We start from the raw sequence: 6,904 nt of genomic DNA, 5'->3' as shown, positions 1-6,904 counted from the left end.
TAAAATATTCCTTATTTATTTCTTTTTTAATATTTTATTTATTTATCTTTAGAGGGGAAGGGAAGGAGAGAAGGAGAGAAATATCAATGTATGGTTGCTTCTTATGAGTCCCCTGAGGGGAACTGGCCTGCAACCCAGGCATGTGCCCTGACTTGGAATCGAACCGTGATCATGTGGTTCGCAGGCCCGCGCTCAGGCCACTGAGCTACACCAGCCAGGACTCTTTATTTATTTCTGAATAAGAAATAAATAAATAAAGAATAAACTACAAAGGAAATAGTTCATGATTTCAAATATATTGAAATTATTAGCTTAATAAAAGTGAGAAAAATGGTAATATAGAAATTTCTAGTTGCCTGTCCTTCTCAAAAGTATCAGTTTGAATAAATATCCAAATCAAAAATAAAATCTTTATAAGAGGTGGATAGGAAAATGGCGGCGGAGTAGGACGGAGCGACCGCAGTTCTCCTACACTTGGGGGAAAATCCAGGCAGATTTACAGAAGAACAACGCAATCAATTCCCCAACCAACAATTCCCCAGCATTTATGAAAATAAGAGACCAGAGATAGTGATGAACCAGACAGCTAGAGGTCCTTGGGGTCTCAGGGACGCGAGTAAGGATGGAGGCAGCCAGACCGGTGGCAGCCATTAGCCGGCGCATAAAGACCTCGGAGCCGTGGCTGCTGCAGCGGTTGGAGCCCAGAGGCTTCCTTCCGTCTGTGCCCAGCGACAAGGGCGTCTGCCACGGAGAACTCATCGGGAGCCCGGCAACCCTGAGAAAAGTCAAGGGCAGCGACAGCAGGACGGCAGCCGGCAGCCGTTGGCCAGCACATAAAGACCTTGGAGCCTTGGCTGCCTCAGAGGTTGGGGCCCAGAGGCTTCCCCCTGGGCCCAGCGACAGGGACGTCTGACACAGAGGACTCATCGGGACCCCAGCACCTGTGAGTAAAGACAAAAGCGGCAGCGGCAGGGCCGACTGCCCTCGGGAGCCAGGCACCCCAGAGTAAAGTCAAAAGCAGCAGCAGCGGGACCAGCAGTCATTGGCCGGCGCGTAAAGACCTCGGAGCTGCTGCTTCCGCAGCTTCCAGGGCCCAGAGGCTTCTGTCTATGGCCAGCGTCGGGGCGTCTGCCACAGAGGACTCAGCGGGAGCCCAGCAACTGTGAGTAAAGACAAAAGTGGCAGTGGCAGGACCGGCTGCCCTGGGCCAGCCCAAAACGCCTCAGAGCCGCCACTGCTGCTGTGTTAGGGGTGTAGAGGCTTCTGTCTGTGGCCAGTGCCACGGAGGACTCATAGGGAGCCCAGCACCCAGTGGAGCATTGGGCCGGCTGCGGGGTCCCTGGAAGAGCTGGCTCCCTCCCTCACCATCTAGGCAGGGCTGGGTGACAGAGACCTGTCTGCCTAGGGGTGCAGGGAGGGTGGCAAGGTCAGGGGGCCGTGTTCAGTTGCAATCTCTGTGGTCGCCAGCCCACCAGCCTGCCAGCCCAGGAAATTTGAGAGGAGCATTGTCCTAACCAGTCAGGTTGGGGATTGGGCTGGGCTGAGAGGCACGCTTTCTGGAGAAGTTTTTACTGGAAAGTGGACTGAGGTGTTCTGTGAAGGCAGCTTGACTTGCTTCTCACCCAGCCACAGGACAGTACCAGATCCCGTGGGACCAAGGCAGCCTGTCAGGTGGGCGGGCGCCTGCACCCCAGTCTGGTAGCCTGGCTGGTGGGCGGGTGTGCGCCTGGGCCTACAACCCAGCCCACAGAGGGGTCCCACCGAAACCAGAAAAACTGGATTGGACAGTTTGAAACCAACAAGGAAGGAGTTTTTGTTGTTGGGNAGACAAGAGTTTAATCTCCAAAATATACAAAGAACTTACACAACTCCACTCTAAGAAGACAAGTAACCCAATTAAAAAGTGGGTGAAGAACTTAAAAAGATACTTCTCCAGGGAGGACATACAGAGGGTCCAGAGACACATGAAAAGATGCTCCATATCGCTAGCTATCAGAGAGATGCAAATTAAAATCACAATGAAATACCACTTCACAGCAGTCAGAATAGCCATCATAAACAAAGCAACAAACAACAAATGTTGGAGAGGTTGTGAGGAAAAGGGGACCATAGTTCACTGTTGGTGGGATTGCAGACTGGTACAACCACTATGGAAAACAGTATGGAATTTTCTCAGAAAACTAAAAATGGACCTGCCTTTTGACCCAGCAATTCGAGTGCTGGGATTATATCCTAAGAGCCCTAGAACACCAATCCAAAAGAACCTATGTACCCCAATGTTCATAGCAGCACAATTTAAAATAGCCAAGTGCTGGAAGCAACCTAGGTGCCCATCGGTAAATGAATGGATACAAAAACTATGGTACATATACACAATGGAATTCTATGCAGCAAAAAGAAACAAGGAGTTCCTACTCTTTGCAACATCATGGATGGAACTGGAAAGCATTATGCTGAGTGAAGTAAGCCAGGTGTTGAAAGACAAATACCATATGATCTCACCTTTAACAGGAACCTAAATAACAAAACAAACAAGCAAGCAAAATATAACCAAAGACACTGAAATACAGAACAGGCAGACAGTAACCAGAGGGGAGAGGGGAGGGGATTTCAGGGGAAAAGGGGAAGGATTCACAGGAACAAGTATAAAGGACACATGAACAAAAACTAAGGTGGGTGGAAATGGGAGGGAGGTGGGGAGCACTGGGGGGGTGGGCTGGAATGAGAGTAAAAGACAAAAAAACTATACTTGAACAATAATCAAATTTTTAAAAAGCTTAAGGAAGAGGGAAAAGGATCAAAACCATAGGTATTTAATTTTAAAGCTTCATGGAGGATCCAGGGGTTGATTATAGAGGTGATAGTATCATATTTCATGAATTCTAAGGTGCAAAATTGCACATGTACCATCCCTGAAAAAGAGATGGATTTTACACCTGCAATCCACATTGTTTTCACTGCCTTAGAGCTGCATATTATAATCAGTGACATCCAAGTGTCAGGAGAATACAATATGTATTATCCAAATTTCCACCAGAGAAATGACAGTTTCATACCTGGTGCCTTTTTTATTGAAATGAAAAAGTGAATAAACCTTGACTCTTGTACTCAAACCATCCATAATCTAGTATAATGGCACAAATGAACAGAATGTGTTTGCAAAAAGCAATATGTGGTTTTGAATGCAGCTGTAAGTTAGAGTTAACTGACTCTTTCACAAGAACTTGACTGCATTAAAATCTTATTTACAACAAATGCAATACTTTGTGCCTTAAGTGTAATTTCTTATTATTAGTGGTATATTTTACTAAAAGTTTCTGAAATTTTACTTTTTAAAAGTTAACATGTAATGACAAAATATTTTTATTTTTACCTTTTACATTATAAACTTTGATATAGACTAAAATGACACAATAAAATTTAATAACATTTTTGTATGTTGCCCTGGCTGGTGTAGCTCAGTGGATTGAGCACGGGCCTGCGAACCAGACGATCGCGGTTCGATTCCCAGTCAGGGCACATTCCTGGGTTGCAGGCCAGTTCCCGGCAGGGGCCAGTTCCCAGCAGGGCATGCACAAGAAGCAACCACACATTGATGTTTCTCTTCCTCTCTCTTTCCCTTCCCCTCTAAAGATAAATAAATAAAATATTTTTTTAAAAAAACATTTTTGTATGTTGAATTATCAATTGAATTATGATCTTTTTATCTTTTTTATTTAAAAAATCTATTAAGACAGAAAACTGTACTTGAATAATTAAATTTTTAAAAATCTATATTTTGATTTCAATTCAGAAGATTTTCAGTTTTTCTTCTTAAAAGAAAAGCACTTAGAATTCATAGAAACTCATCAGAGAAAGTTAGCTGTCTTGATGGAATGGCCTTTTAAAATTTAGGTGACTCAAGGGTGAATTTTTTGCACTAAAATATTATCCAGAAATGTTTTCTTCAATTATAAAGCTAAACTAGTGCATAATACTTTTACATTAAAACTTTAAAAACTTTTTTCCTTCAGTTTTTACATTAATTTTATAAATCTTATAAATCTGGGAATTTTAACAGCTATTTCTAATGGATCTTTGCAAAGTAATGGGTTACAAACTTGGAAGGAAGACAATAAATCTACTATAGTATAAGATAGCTTTCTTTTATCCTTTTAAGAAAGTTACATTTCTAATTTAACTGCCATTTTTAAGAATGGGTTTTAAATATTAGCAATGCTTCGGTACCATATTTTTAAAAAATCTATTGATACTAATTTAAATTTTTTTCTTAAATATGATATTGAATTATTTCTGGGTGTATTGATTAGGATTCTGCACTTACACTCATAAGTGAGATCATACACAATGCAGAGCAATTTCTTCCTTCATATTTTTGAAGGGTTTTGTTTTCTTTTTCTGTATTTGTTTCTCTTAAATTTCTCACAATTTCAAAGACATGCTAAAATTATAAAATGAAACATTCCATGCATTTTATGCTTTGGAAGAGTTAGGTAGGATTGAGTGAATGCATCTCATACTACTGTTGAGGGAACATTCTAAGGAATGCAAGTTTACCATCTAGGAGTCACGGGTCTCCCAAACACTGGTCCGTCTTAATAAACCACCAACTAAGTCTCTGTCCTAGAGCAGCTTGTGTGAGGTACAAACGTGGTGATGGATATCACAGCACAGCACCTAGGAATCCTTGTTCAATTACACTTTCTGTAGTAGTAAGTGCATAACCATGACCGCTGTAACCATGTTTAAAATTGACTATACATACTTCATCTGTAAAATAGAGTACAAGTAAAAACTTCTTTCTAGATTTGTTCTCAGGATGAATAGTGCATGACTACAAGAGGAAGAAATGCCTTACACAAAATATATGCTATAAAAGTGTCTATTAAAATAAAGTAACCCTGGCTGGTGTGGCTCAGCTGGTTGGCACTTGGTCCTGTTAACAGAAGGTTGCAGTTCAATTGCCCTAAATTGTGGGTTCAGTCCCAGAACCCCAGTTTGGGCACCTACACACCCTGTACGATCTGGGGGCCTACAGGAGGCAACCAATCAAATCAATATGATCCTTCTTTTTTCTCTCTTCGATGATTTTTCTCTCTTCCTTTCTCTCTCTAAAAACAATGAAAACAAAATGTTCTGTAGTGAGGCTGAAACAATAATAAAATAAAATTCAATAAAAATATGCAAACCATTTGTAGGACTATCTCCTTAGATAGTCCATTTATAAGCACAATGTCCTCTTTACTCACATGGATGGCAGAACTCACAGTGTATCCTGCTTGTAAATTTAAATCTATTTCAATGGAAGGCGGTGTGTCTGACTCTCCAGAGATGTGGTTGCCATGAACATCTTAGCAGCATATTTTTGTAGGGATGTGCTTTGTGTTTCCTTGTATTCTGGAGGAAATCTATGCTTGTTCAGTATTACAGCAACATAGAAAGTAGCCTGTGCTCTGTGAAAGACTGATGCAATCTGTAACATAATTTTTCTCAGTAGGTCTTCAGACTGGATTGAAAGAGAATGTTATCTAGAAAGTACACACACATACACTCTGCACACAGAGGAAGATGTATCAGCGGTGGCAAGTGTCCAGCTGGGAGATCTGGCTTCCACTTGAGCCAGGATAGAAATAGGACTGACATACTTATGGAAAATCTGATGCCCATGTGACAGAAATGGGCTGCAACAGTGGGTGTCTTGACGTATGCTGAGTTTGTTCTCACTTCCACAACAGTTTGTCACTCTCTTTGCAATTGATTTTAGAACATTCAGATTGTGCACTTCTTTACCTGTCCCTTAAACAGCACATAGTGTGCACTATCTACTATCTTTTCAGGAGCATTAATATTTTTTTTACAAAAGATCATTTGACTGTGTCTATAATAATTTTATAATTGCCTTAGATTAAGTGACATGAGATCTAGAATAAAATATCACTCCCCCTTACCTTTTCATCAAAAAAATAAATCATTTTTATAATTTTACATGAAACAACCAGTGCCTTTTATTAAACTATTATTATAAAGATGCTTCATATTCACACTATAAATCTGGCTTTTAATTATGTTAATGTCAGTCACTCTCACTTCTCAAGGTAATTGTTCACTTACTTTAGCTTTTAATAAAAGGACTTACTACTGGACTTAGGAAGAAAGGTAGGAATTTGAAGTTTTAAATAATAAGTACAATCTCAGGCAAGTGTGTACCTGGCATTTTTAATATAAAAATTTGAGATTTTCCTAAAAAATTTTGCAAAGAGGCAGTAACTTCTACTCAAAGCGAGGACTTATTCAGTTATATTGAGAAGACCCTTCAGTGTGTTACGAAAGCATAGTAAAATACTTGGGCTTTTTCTAATATTTTGATGATTACAATATTTATTTTCTGAAACATTTTACTTGTTAATATTTGAGTTTATTTGTAATATATAAAGAGCAAGCATATTTGAAATATTAAATCCCAGTACTTACCTCTCATGGTGTTCTAGCAGGTACTTATACCATGGAGCTGCACTCAGCTCGTATTCTGTCAATAACCTAGACTACTTATAATAGTCTGCCTTTTATTGCTTTAAATAATTTTTAATAATATACTCCTTTCAGGGCTTCATTTTTATAATGATTTCTAAAATTCACTTTATAGTTTTATTTCTTCCCACTTGGTACTATGACTTAATGGAGTTGAGGCTTATTATTTCACCCTTTCAATTGCTTTTTAAAAAATTCAAGTTAATCTCAGAACAAACGCATACTTTTTTTTCTAGATTTATCAAATTATAACTGACTTAAAACATTGTGTAAGTTTAAGGTATACAAAGTGGTGATTTAAAATGTGTATATATTGTAGAATGATTGATATAATAAGGTAATACATCTGTCACCTAACATAATTACTCTGTGTGTG

This window comes from Sturnira hondurensis, unplaced genomic scaffold, assembly GCF_014824575.4.
Source record: "Sturnira hondurensis isolate 20B ecotype Veracruz unplaced genomic scaffold, ASM1482457v3 Scaffold0024805, whole genome shotgun sequence".
Lineage (NCBI taxonomy): Eukaryota > Metazoa > Chordata > Mammalia > Chiroptera > Phyllostomidae > Sturnira > Sturnira hondurensis.
This window is presented reverse-complemented; position numbering follows the sequence as displayed.